The following is a 14525-nucleotide window of genomic DNA, read 5'->3' as shown; positions in this document are numbered from 1 at the left end:
TTATTTATTTTTTTATTTTTTGTATGTAGACATTAGTTAGGTTTTTGCTTTTATTAAAAAAAAACATCTTTGCAAAATAATGATGATACAATGACAAGAACATTTAAACAAATAACAAAACAAAAAAGAAAAAAACAAACAAACAAGAAAGTACAGTTCAGCTTACACACGAATTGGGCTTACAGGTGCACAAATACATACATGTATTTCAGTAGGTCTGGAAAATTAAAAGAATATTGAAGTATTAATAGTGTGTAAATCAATGCAGCCATGATATTCCTAAATAGATCTTATCAGGATAGAAGCAATATCAAAATCATATTTCCCAAAATATGTTTAACAGAGCAAATAATTTTTCACAGTAATTTCCATAAAAAAAATTGTTTTATTATGGCTAGAATTAAAAAAAATATATTTTTTCAAAAGCCATTTTAAGGTCAAAATTATTAGCCCCTTTAGGCAATTTTTTTGTTCGATGGTCTACGGAACAAACCATCGTTATACAATAACTTGCCTAATTACCCGTATGTGCCTAGTTAACCTAGTTAAGCCTTTAAATGTTACTTTAAGCTGTATAGAAGTGTCTTGAAAAATATCTAGTCAAATATTATTTACTGTCATCATGGCAAAGATAAAATAAATCAGTAAATAAGTTATTAAAACTTATGTTTAGAAATGTGTTGAAAAAAATCTCTCTGTTAGACAGAAATTGGAGAAAAAAATAATAAGGGGGGCTAATAATTCAGGGTGTTTAATAATTCTGATTTCAAGTGTAAATGTTGGCAGTCTGCTACAACAAGAACAAGCTATGAGGGAGTACCATGGTCCAAACGACTTTGGAAACACTCTTTACCTGATTAAAACTTTTTTTGTTGTTGTTCTTGTTTTATTCTTGTTTTTTTTTTCATAATATATATATTTTTTTTAAGGAGCAGGTTGATGGGAGGGAAAATAGGGTGTAAAATGTTTGCTGTGTCTACATGATTATTATTCCGTAGCTGTAATCTGTTGTAATATACAAACTGGAAAAAAGTAATAAATACATTGTACAAAAATTACAGTAGATACCTTGGTAAGCTGTACAAATCCAATTGTAAAATTATACTTAATTTAATATTTCAATTAGACTATTTTACTATTTATTTTTATAATAATTTTTGTTTAAAAATTTATTTAGAATTTCATTAAATCAAACATAAAAATTGTTTATTTTTTCACAGAGAATTTGGAGCGAAAAAATCCAAACTGAATTTGGTGAACAAATAAAATGAATGTCATAGAGCCCTAATATACCAATCCAACGATGGTATTGCTGTATTTTTTTGAAGGATATGGTCCATAAGTAAAGAACACAACAGTGCTCATGAGGGGAATAGAAAAAAAAGCTTTTGTTTGCCAGACTGAGAGGGATGAAGACAAAGACATACACTTGTGGAGAAAACAAGAAAGAAAAGAGCTTGAGGGGCTTGAGCTCAAGAAAATAGGTGTGTGTGTGAGAGTGTTCAATGCAGAGAGAGAGAGAGAGAGGGAGAGAGTGAAAGAGGTGAGGTGGAGGTTTTAATGTGGCCGTTTGTCGTGTTTATGTGGCTGTGGCGCTGCTCTCTCCTGCTCTCTGTATTGATGGCAGTGCAGCCAGGCTGTAATTGATGGCGGCATATTGCTGTACTCCGGCAAGTGTAATGGGCCGAGACACAGAAGCAGAGAGCACAGCAGGAACCCTCTTTAACCCTTTACGTGCTCATACATTCATGTATGTGTGTGTGTGTGTTTATGTCTCAGTAGGGAATGAGAGGTTTGCCACATTTCTACTACAGGTAGAATTAAGCCTATTTAATTTTGTAACCACACAATTGCTTATTATGAATTCAATACATCTCGTGTTCCTTCTTTTGTGCAAGTTTTGAGGTTGCATAAAAAAGATTAAGGTTATTCTCTTCTGTTTCCCTTATAAAATAACAGATGTATTGTGCTTGGTGTTATATTGTTTGCCTGCTTTCTTCAGGGTTGTTTCCTAGTAAAAGAAAGCTTTTATATTATTCAAAACTAGTGTGTAGTGTAAGTGTGTTAAAAAAAACAGATCATTTGATTTTAACAAGATGGAATGAAGGAGAAAACCACCATTTATTTGGCTAATCACTTATTCTTAACTTGAAGCAATCGCGTATCATTTTGTACATTAGTAAAAGTGGTAAAAGTTCAATTGAGGCGAAAGATCTCACTAGGAGAGTAACTATTTTATCTATGGTCAGAAAAATGGCTAATTTGTACAAAAACTAATGATTTATTTAGTAAAGAAACATACAATTTTAAAAACTGTGCCTCCGCCCTTAATCCTACCCCTCATTGGGAGATCATACTAAAATGTATGAATGAGATCATACAAATTCATAATAAGCCACTAATTTAAGAGGTTATCTGTGGTGGAAAGAGTACTGAAAAATCATACTCTAGTAAAAGTACCATTTCTTGGCCAAAAATACAGCCTAAGTAGAAGTAAAAGTATCTGTTGTACTGTAAACATTATTTAAAGTATGAGTGAAAAGTAGCCATTTTAAAAGTACTCAAGTGTATTATGCAGGAAAAAGTTGCTGCATATACATGTAATTTGTGTGAGTGTTTGTAAACGTAACATTCTGTAGTGGATTTAGTTATTGTTAAAGGCCCTTTCAGGTCATCATTAGACCCACATGGAATCTGTGTGCGCAGAAATCTGCATATTTACTCAGATTTTTGGCCCATCATTGAGTCTATTAATTTACTGTAATTATGAGTAAATTTATATTTAATCAGTTTTTAAATTAATTTCAATAATATTACTAACTAATATGAAAATGTTCATTTGATTTATTTACAGTACAGTTTGAAAAAATATTGTCTTTTAGTAGATACATTATATGAGAGACTTACTTTGTTTACCAAATAAGTGGATCTAATTGGTAAAGTTTTTAGTTATAATACTCGCAAAATCATTCTGCATAAATCTGTGGTTTTTACAAACTTCCGCAGACTCTGTCTGGCCCTAGTCATCAAACAGTAAACATCCGTCATCTCATCAGTGACATTCAGTCTAAACATTTTCTGGTTCAGTGCATGTAAAGTATCTTTTTGGACATTTTTTTATGCCTCCAAACAGTTTGCTGCATGTCTTAAGTATGATGCAATTTACTTTCTATGTGTGATTTGATTGGACAGGAATCACATGATTGATTTTCCTATAATCCTCATAGACAGGATTCTGCACTAAAAGTGTACTCAAGGGAAAGTAAAAGGACACATTTTTAATAAAAACTACTTAGTAAATTACAATTTTTAAGAAAAACTACTCAGTGACAGTAATTTGTGTATTTGTAAATTGTAACTTTACACCACTGGAAGTAATGAATTAAAAAGAATGACATCTGAATGAATTAAAAAGAATGAATTAAAAAGAATGAATTAAAAAGAATGACATCTCGAGTGAATGCATCTCATTTAAGCTCTGGGTTAAGTATGAATAAAATGTTTATTAGGGCCGGGTAATGTGCCAAAAAATAAAATCTCGCATAATTATTTTCCATATTGAATGATAAAGATATATATTTCGATATAATTGTTAACGCTTCCATATGTAAAAGAGAAGGCTACCCCAACAATGACTGAAGCCACAAAAATTAGAGGATCCGGAGGCCGAAAATTCTGTATCTACAATATTAACACACTTTTAGATTCCCATTGTTGTACATTTCACCTTTGTGATTGGCTCTTAGATCAATATAGAGTAGAAAAAGTCCAGAGCTTATCATTGTTATTGACATAAATTTTATTGTTCTTCGATATAACATCATTTATCGACCCAGCCTTAATGTTTATCATTCTAACTACACGATTAAAAAAAAAACATTTCACTTTAAGACCATTAGTTGTAAGCTGAGGACTTGTGAATTAAGTTGAACCTGGTTTCATATGGATTTTGTAGCATCTACTTTAGAAAAATTGAGAAAAATCCAGGAATTGCTCTTCGTCTGAAAAACTATACATCTTCATTGACCTGGGGGTATGTAGACAATCAAGATTGCTATTCTCGTTTACGTGTATAATGTTTTTAACCGTTCTTATGGTAAATGTCCTAAGGGAAACATTTCTTTTCTCTATCTATTCTGGTGAAGAGAACAAGCATAGTAGATGCGGATTAACAAATCTGAAATTGATCTGCTGAACTGTATTTTAACTAAAAGACTTGGAATGAGTTAAATCCAATTCGTTTCTTCCACTGCACGAAAACAAAGGTGACTCTCATTTGGGTGTTTACCTGCGTCCACGACTCTCCAACAGGGGGCAGTGTGTCTCTACTGCCGCTTGTGTGCTTTGGATGCTGAGTTTGTTGGTACCTCGTTGTTTCCCCTCCTCTACATATGCCCTGCCTGTGGCATCATGCGTCTATGTGCGAACATCTTTGGCAGCGTGGAGAGAGAAGGGCCTGTCAGCCAGCGAGATCCCACTGCTGTGAACATATTTGTTTGCTTGACTGTTTGTTTCTATTTCTGAGAGTTTGACTTAACCTTAGTCATTAGCAGGGCAGATTTATGGTAATTTTTATTGTTTATTCACATGTTTATTCATGGCAGTGTATGCTTTCATAGTGGAGAGAGTGCTAATTTATTCAGAGACTGTGTGTATATTATAGTTAGTCGAGATCTCTTGAAATGTATCATATCATATGTCAGAGCTTATACAACCTTAAAACTTAACATTGATAATACTAGATACATGTAGCAGCTTCCTGGCACATAACTGCAAAAGTCAATCCTTTATCTTTTACTTTCTTCAGTCTTAAAATTAGTGAGAGGAAAATAATTGCATAACACTTTATCCAAGTGAGAACTATAGCAACAAAGAAATATGTGTGTTGAGCTTCTTACAGGATAAGGAAAATGAAACTAGCCTTCCTTTTCAATATCCTGCTGACATCCTCATCGAACAGACATATTCACAAGACTCCGTTCTTTCAGACTGAATGCTACAAAACAATATTGCGCTCGCTGTATCTCCGAGCACACAAACTAATCAAAAGTCCTCCTGTTCGCCAGATAATGACTCCAGTCAATAGACTTGCTTATGTGACGCACTGTTATTTAAACAATACCTTTAAGCATGCTCTTTCCAGCTTCATAGCTGGACTATAAATTGATAATAGGTGTGTTTGAGAATGGTTCTACATTTTAAAAGTCTTAGGTTATTGCTTTCCTGATGCATTCACTTATTGTGCACTCCACTGTGAAAAAAATGCTGGGTTCCACACAATCGATTTGTGTTGAGACAACATGAAGGAATTAAGCTCATTGGTTTTTACAAATTTAAGTGGATTTAACATAAAACATTTACAGTAAGTCGATCCCGAAAATATACTCAAGGAGTTTGTTGTTTCAGCTCATTTTTAATAAGTAGTTTGAACAAACAGCTAATGTAATTTGTGTAGTCTTATAAATCAGAGAGTCTGTGGGCACTTCAGGAGTTTTAAAGTCATCCTCTCATTGGTGGAATCAGATTTCTGAGTGATGCGCGTTGCATTTTTTGAATAGTCTTTTGTTGTGATGCCAAATCCCCTCAAGGAGGAAAGCCATTGTGTTTACAACTGTTACAAGGAGCTTGCACTGTAAAAAATGATATGACAAAAAGTCGCACTGTAAATATGCTGGGTTCCACACAATCAATTTGTGTTGGGAACACATGAAGGAATGAAGTTAAATTATTAGTTTTTACAAATTAAAGTGGATTGAACATAAAACTATTAAGTTGCCGCTAGAAAACTCATAAGAATTGTATAGTTTCAGCTCTTTTTAAATAAGTAGTTTGATGAAACAGCGAACGTCTTTTTTGACGGCATGACAATAAATGTTTTTATGTTACTTCAACTTTTTTAATGAGTTAATCAGGTTTCAGCTATTTGTAACATAATTTTTTAAGCCAGTTTAACTAATGTAGTTGAGATGACTCAATTTTCATTTAAATCAACTAAACAAATTAAGACAGTAGGATTTTTTTTACAGTGTACTGGCTCATTATTTTTTAATTGTACATTTTAGTAACATTTGCTCATCCTCCACACTGTAAAACGAGATTTGTTCTCAGAGTAAAATTGGCATTTTTATAAAAATACAATAGGTTCACTTAAATAGTTTTTTAAGTGAAATTGTTGCTTCAAAGGCAATTGGTTTACTCACATTAAGCAACTAATCACTTTTTACAATGTATCATCATCTTTGTATGAATTTTCTAAAGTTAATATAAAATACAACCTCGTTGTGTCAATCAATTTTCCACACTGCCTTCAAAACTGTTCAAATGTTCTACCCTTTTGTTAAGTTTGGGATGTAAACGTCCAGTGAATTAAACTGCTGTAAAATGCATCAAATTAAAAAAAAAAAAAAAAAAAAAAAATATATATATATATATATATATATATATATATATATATATATATATATATATTTGTTTTTTTGTTGTTTTTTTTTTGCATAAATCTGATAATCAACCTCATTCCTGATCAAAACAACTAAATGTTAAGAAAAATTACAGGATTTTTAAAGGTAAAAAAAAATCCAATCCACAATTAGTTTTTATATTGAAAGCACATCATGTTGTATTTTTTTATCAAATCACTGACATCATTTATGAATTCGGCAATTAAAGAGTTAAAATCCTTTAATTTTCTGAACAATTCAATAGTTTGTATTTAAAAAATAATATCTGATGCACTTTTACTGCAGTTTAATTTAGTGGATGTTTTCATCCTGACCATAACAAAAGGGTAGTAAATTGAGTGTATTGTTGAGGTTTTTTAAAATTCAAAGCATTTTCTCAAAATATGTGTCAAAATAAGATTTGTCACCAACAATCACCCTGCCATCTAAAAACACAGACAAAGTAAAGGCCAAATTAAGACAGAAATCCTCCCTGAGAGGATGAAAACATCCCCAAACAGTACACAAGGGTAAATGGTTAATAGTTAACTTAACTGGTTTGTGTTGGGGTAACTTGTATGAATTGTGTGAAACCCTGCATTTTATTTACACTGTATGAAGCAAGCGTTTTGAGAGGTGATTTGATGATTCAGAGCCATTGTGCAAGCCAACGCAAAAACTGAGAAAAGAGAGAACAACAAAGTCATTCACTCAAAAAAATAAAAAAAAAAAAAATAAAATGATACATGTTCAAACTACTTACGTAAAAATGAGCTAAACAACACAATTCTTTAGATTTTCTGTGGGAAAACTTAATAGTATTTTGTTAAATCCACTTAAATTTGTAAAATAATTATAATAATAATTTGGTTACTTAATCGATTTGTGTTGGGAAAAACAAATTTAGTTTTAGTTAAAATTTAGTTTTGCCTCTAGAACTTGAACATATTAATTTATAATGCTTCAGATTCCTTGTAGAAGGTGTCTGTGTTTTAGGATGATGAAAGTTATACTGTAATTTTTTTAGCATGGCAGATACTAAAACTGTGTGCAAGGACTGTTGGGGAATTCGACTCAGATTTTTTTTGCCCCTAAACATATTAAAAATCAGCAGGACTGCCTTTTTTAACCAAACTTGTTGAGTGAATGATTCACCTACTGTCACAGAAGTTTAACTTGCAGCAAAGAATTTACAGTCATAACAAAAACATCAAGAGCAAACAATTAGACATCGACCTCTGATCTAAAGTGTTTACATTGCTTTGTTTTGTCTCTTGATGTGTACTCCTGCTCTGTCCTTCTAACTCTCATCTTTTCTACAAAATATTTGTTAAGGTCTTGAAAGTGTCATATTGAGCAAATAATTGAGTTATATTACATATGTGTGATGCCTTGAATTGTGTTTTCAAAAGACGCTGCAGTGTGTGCTGTTGTTGAGTCTAGTGTGACCGTGGCATGACAGTCACTCTGGAAAAAACAAAACACCTTCTTCTTTTTTCAGTTATAAAGAAAACAACAAGTGCAAACAATTAGAAAGCAGTCTTTGATTTGAAATCTTTTAAATGACGCTGTTTTGTCTCACGATGCATCTCGCTCCGTCCGTCTCACCCTCATCCACCTTCTGGCATTTCCCCAGGTGTTGAGGCCAAGAGAGGAAGTGCTATTTTTACTAGTCTGATCTCACACCTTCCTCTCGCTCCCTTCCCTCGCCCTCCCCCTTGGTGTGAGGAATATGAGGCACGGATAGCTCTGACGAAAGGCCTGAATTTTGCACACACACACACACACACATACACACACACACACACACACACACACACACACGCATTCAAGCCTCCGTCAGCTTTTGATTCAAATCTTAGAAGGTTTTCAGGTGTTTTGTAGAAACATCTGTTATCAGCTCACTGTTTTCTTTTTGTTCAATCATCATTTTCTGCCTGTTTTCTTTTTCGTTGTGCTGTACTAGATGGTGCAGACTGTAGGCACGTTTTCATTACCCTTCAAATTGTGCAAATTAAAACTGCGAAATGAAAAAGTATAGCAAATGGAAACATTGCCTTACATTGCAGAGCTTTTTATTTTTGCTTGAGGTGATTTTTCAGGCAACTTGAAAAAGAAATATTTCACAAAATGGAAACTTTCTTTCGCATTTACAGGTCAAAGGGTGTATGTAAAAATAATATGAGATAAGACAGAGTTCTTTAACTATAGACAAATATGCAAACGACTGCAAATGATTCTAAGGGTATACTCACACTAGGTACCGTTGCCTTGAACTGTGCCGAAGCATGATAGTCCCTGCCTCCCCTCTCCACCGTCGGCCTGCACTCACACTGCATTTGGCCTTCCACACCTGAGCACGCTTAAATCATCGATGAAACGACTGTTCCGTTTAACAGGAAGAGAAGTGCTCTCGCTCAGTACAGCGATGATTGCTTAAGTTATATTGTCAAATATTCAATATAATAGTCAAATATTTTGCAGAACAAATCCACAACTTTTGACGCTCATAAATTATGATAAAGTCCTCGTGCTGCACGTATTAGAAGGTGCAGCTGACGTGCAGCAAGGGGTTTACGTCTAATAAAATACAACAGTTTATGTTCATTGAAACTAATAATTAATAAATCCATATGAAACAGTCCCTCAAAAGTAATGTCTTGTCTTCAGTTTCGGCTCAGGCACACTTTGCACTCACACTACAAGCGTGCCGCGCCAAAGCCCAACCAAACCAGGTTCTTACACACCTCTTCCAACCGGGCCTGGGCCGGTCAAATGAACCGGTAAACATGCCTGGGCATGGTTCAGATAGCATAGTGTGAGTGCAACTTAAGATAAGATTCCAAGCAACACAGAGATGCCACTATTTACCAAGACTTGTTAATAAAGTTAGTTTTATTCAGCGCCAAAAGTTTAGTGGTTATGTGCTGATATATAATGCTACTGCTCTGCAGGTGTCCTAAGTTTGAGTCCTTGTTTGTGGACCTTTTTTAATTCCGATTCACCCCCCAATTCCTTTCCTATCAATATATCTCCTGTCCTATCATAATAAAGGCAAAAATAAATATAAAGTAAATAACATTTGTTTGCATGACATAAATTAAACGTCTTTGTTTCACTACTAAAAGACAGCTTGCCAAGTATTAATCTATTACAGGGTGTGGCTGAGAAGTTGAAAATCGAATTTGTCTGAGTATTTATCAGTCCCTCCCACTCTTTTGGTGTTCGAATACACTGATTTTTATTCTTTCCTCTAAGTGGACTGTATTGTAGTGGACTAATGTGGGAATAGTGAACAAGGGTATAGGGGGCCAGTTTGGTTATACTGATAGTCTCTCAAATCTTCTGTGATCACATCAAACCAGCAATCAAAAACTAGTCTAGTTTACGATTAAAGTAATCTTTTTGGATTTTTAAAATCTGTGACCAGTTTGTGCTTTAGTTGCATAACACTCTTATTTCACATAGGCTAATTATTGACATTTACAAAATGCGTCAAAAGTTTTGTGCAGTTTAGTAATGTGAATGTGCTTGTAGCATAGTAGCTGTGTCTGTCTCTCCTGTATGTGCCCTCCACTCCCCCTCTCCATTACGGAGCGCCTGTAGATGCAGTTTCTGCACTCGCTCTCTGGCGTGCTTATCGGCATGCGAGTGCTGATTGTTGGCCTGTCTCTCAGTTTGACTGACAGCGCCGGCTTTGCGGCGGAATGCCTGATTTTGTCAATGTTTGTCTGCGAGGCCTTATCTCCAAAACCTTATATTAACTGCCTCGACAGTTAGTGTAGCCAGTCTCCCTCCATCTCGCTTTCCCTCTTATTTTGTCCTCTCTTTTCCTCCAGCAGCTTTCTCTCCACTTCTGTATTCATAGCTTTTGACAGCGTTTCATCAGTTGTTTATTTAAGAATCCAGTCTGTTAATGGTGCATTTCTGATTGGGTTGTTTACCATCATTTGTATCATGGGTGTGGATTTATCCAGTCACATTTTGATGATTTGATTGAATTGCGTTCAGGAGAAGGCAGGATATGGAGATGAGGAGTGTAGTGGAGTCTCTGTCATGATTCAGAGGATTGTAGATCAGTTGACTCATGTCTAAAAAAAATGTAGTGATTTTTATCAACCACCCAGATTTCATTGGTTAAAATGTGCATGAATGTGTAAGACAGTGTGGATATCTTGGGTTTTGTAAATTGTGATTCTCTACACCTTCATTCATTTATTAATTTCCCTTCGGCTTAGTCTCCTTATTTATCAGGGGTCGCCACAGCGGAATGAACTGCCAACTCATTCAGCATATGTTTTACGCAGCGGATGCCCTTCCAGCTGCAACCCAGTACTGGGAAACACCCATACACTTTCACATTCACACACATACACTGTGGGAAAAACCAAAGCGCACAGAGGAAACCCATGCCAACACAAGAAGAACATGCAAACTCCACAAAGAAACGCCAACTGACCCAGCTGGGACTTCTTGTTGTAAGGCGACAATGCTAACCACTAAGCCACCATCTCGCCCCTCTCCACACCTTAATATATGTTTATGTGTTTGTGCAATCCAAAATATATTAGTTTTAGTGTAGTAATAAAACTGTAAAATTAATTTATGCTCAGCAACACTAGAAATGATTTGATGTTATATATGTAATATGTATATATTACATTAAATCAAAGTAGCTTTTAGCACTCTAAAAATAAATAAGTACAATTTACGGTAAAAACAGTGTTAAAGTTTTACAGTAAATTACAATTTTTTGTTAATATATGGTAATAATAGAACAATGTTTCGAAGTGCAAATGTCCATCCACTTGATAATTCATGACGTATGGAAAACTGTTTCCGTGTCCAAGCTGCTACTGAGTTGAATTGAAAAAATATTTGTTTATGACCACTTTTTAGTCATATCACACATTAAAGGGAATTTTATATAAAATCCTGGTGTACACAACAGCTTCTGCACTTGCTGCATCACAGACATTAATATTTTACACTTTATTAAAAAAAAGGCCCTTTCTGGCCATCTGATATTAGGCATGGTTATATAAATTACGCTAATGATTTTTGAAAGTATCACAGCGCTATTTTTATAAACACCATTTGTTGAGCCTCCTTGTACAGTTTGATAGAGCGATTGGATCCGGAAGCTGCTTTGTGTGATGTCAGACTTAACAAGCGGATAATAGGTACGTTTCCATCCATCTATTTTTATGCACATTTTGGATATGCACATAAAAAACGATGGAAATGCCAAGATGCCCATCAATTTAAAAAAATGCGCATAAAACAATGTATGCACATAACTGAGTGGGATTCTCAATTTTTTATTCGATAAGAAAAGGTGCACATAAACTACGATGGAATTACTTCTAGCAAACAAATTCTAGCATTAAAAAAGGTCATGTGATTTTGTTGTAAGGGATCATGTGATGGTCAAAATGTGTGTAAATGGACAAGCCAGCAGGCTGAGCACATTATAAAAAAATCTGAAATGTTGTTTTGATCATTCTAAAACACCTTAACCATGTCAGTATTAGTGTTATTAATGACCTCCAGAATTATTGAGGGTGCTGTGCTCCGCGTCTGAAGCCTTTAAACGACACTATGCATTAATTGCGTGTCAGCATTGGTCTTCTGAGGTGCAAGTCATTTATTAAATAGGGAAAAGATTCAGGCAGATTCTCCTACCTCAATAAATTCCTTTTTAACTCTTGATATTTGGCGTCAGTTAATCAGGAAGCGACGATTTTGTTTGCTTTTACTTATTGGATTGCAATGCTGCTTTTTTCACATGTCTTTTGTGCGGTATTCCAGTTTTGCGCATACATTTAATTCACATCTTTGAATAGAAACATAGCTATTGACAAACACACAACCAAAAGCATGTAGAGAATTAGAAAGTTGCATAACCAATCAATGCTCATCACAAACAACTTTTCCCACAAACAGAGAAACACACTAAGAAAAGGCCCGCAGAGTCATCAACACAATTAAAAAACACCATCATGGCAACACAATTTAGACAAAAGTAACAAAAATAAACAAAAACTTTCAAAACAATCCATAACAAAAATGTACATAACGGATGGGAAAATACAAAAATGAACCAAAGTAATGTCAACAAAAAGCATAAAAAGTGAAGTTTGCATTTCTTCATTGTATATATTAAGGGAGTGTACTATTAAACATGTAACAGACTTTTACATTGGTACAGTTTTTACCATTAAAATTAAAGTCATTTTTTGTACAGTAAGCCAAACTAAACCTATTTCAGTCAGTTCTCCATCAGCGTCCTCTCGTCTTCCTTTTTCATAGCTCGACACCACTTTAGTTATGTATTTAAGAATTTATTAACGCCGAATTTCTGATTCTCATGTTTATTTGTAGCATGGATAAAGCTTTATCCAATCTTGTTTTGGATATAGTTGAAAAGTTACAACTTTGCCACTAACTTTTTGTTTCAAGATTGTAAAGTAGATCCAAAGGTTCACTAATTGCAATCCAATATCCTTCCTTAGTAAACAAGATCAAACAATTACATTCAATCAAGACACCTCCCATTTATGTAGAGGATGTGGTATTATCATCAAGATTTAAGACACTGTTTATGTTAGGTTTTGTAGCTGGTTACATGTCCTCTGAAATACTAGATACTTCATATATGTGCTAATGCAATCTAAAATCTTTATTTTTAGTGTATTAACAGGAAGATTCAATCTTTCACACTCAGCAACACTAAACAATGGTTGGTGCCTTTAATGTTTAAGTTGAATGAAATTAACCTTAAGTCGTTTCAATTAGCATTACATTAAACTGACTAACTGTAAAACAGTTGAATCTCATTATACGTAATAAAAAAAGTTGTATTGTGAATAAGTTGTCGTGAGTTAAATTAAACATATGGTGTTATGAATTATTCGTCTTCTATATATATATATTTTCATAGTAAAGGCTTTTATGTTTTTTATTCATTTTTTCTATTTATTAGATATAAATAAGAGAATTAGAAGTGTCACCACAAGCAAGAAAATTGTGTCATCAAGCCATTTCATGTGTTTTTATCAGGTTTTTCAACACTTTTAATCAGCTTTACTAGTTCATTTGAAATAGTCCTGCGGTGTGAGTGACAAATGGATTTTTATGAATATGCAGTCACTCAATTAACAGAAGGTCATGAGCTACATGCACAATAGTCATAAAAGATGTATCAAACGCTGTTTAAAATAGAGTTAGATGCTGTATGCAAGGGGTCCATGTAAGCAACTCGCATATATAGTGACAGAATCACAATCAACGCAGAAATAAACAGAGATATTAGGATCTTGGTACCTTTAAGAAACATTCTGTATCATAAAACACAGCAGTTTAATTAAGATTTATATATATATATATATATATATATATATATATATATATATATATATATATATATATATATATATATATATATATATATATATATATATATATATATATATATATATACACTGAAAACCCTAATAATTTGACTGAACGAAATGAATTGAGTAAACTTGTTGCCTCAATTTAATTGAGTAACAGAGTCTCCCAAAACTTGCATAATTAAGTTTATTTAACATGTCAGTTTGGTAGATTATACTTAAACTGTTCAGTTAAAAGTGTGTCTGTGTGTGTAATTATATACTATAAAAAAGTATTTAAAAGAAAAAAAATCCCATTATGGTAAATAATCATACATGAAGCCTTGTTTTCTGATTTAAAAAAAAGACCTTGCATTAAAAATGACCTTTTTTTTTTCAAAGGATTAAATTGTGATTTTGAGCTTGAAATCTGAAGTTCATGCATTGTCATTGTGTAAAGGTTAAATAAACTCATGTTCTTTGGTGACAGAACCAAAATGCAATATTTTAAGTAATGTTCAGTCAACTTTACTTGATTGTTTAAGTAAAGACAATATTGGGGTTTACAGTGTATATAAATCTTAATTAAACTGCTGTGTTTTATGATACAGAATGTTTCTTAAAGGTACCAAGATCCTAATATCGCTGTTTATTTCTGCGTTGATTGTGATTCTGTCACTATATATGCGAGTTGCTTACATGGACCTAT

General features: G+C 33.6%; 1 long non-coding RNA gene across 1 annotated transcript in view; it reads right to left on the bottom strand.

Moving 5' to 3' along the window:
- Positions 1–8500: 8500 nt before the first annotated feature.
- Positions 8501–14525, bottom strand: part of LOC141379836 (uncharacterized) — a 152905-nt gene continuing 146880 nt past the window's right edge. The window contains exon 5 of the long non-coding RNA XR_012396691.1: positions 8501–10531. This is a non-coding gene — a long non-coding RNA (uncharacterized lncRNA). The remainder of the gene's footprint in view (positions 10532–14525) is intronic.

The sequence above is a fragment of the Danio rerio genome, chromosome 21, assembly GCF_049306965.1.
Source record: "Danio rerio strain Tuebingen ecotype United States chromosome 21, GRCz12tu, whole genome shotgun sequence".
NCBI classification, from domain to species: domain Eukaryota; kingdom Metazoa; phylum Chordata; class Actinopteri; order Cypriniformes; family Danionidae; genus Danio; species Danio rerio.
Note: the sequence above shows the minus strand (reverse complement) of the source record. Positions and strands in the feature narration are given on the sequence as shown.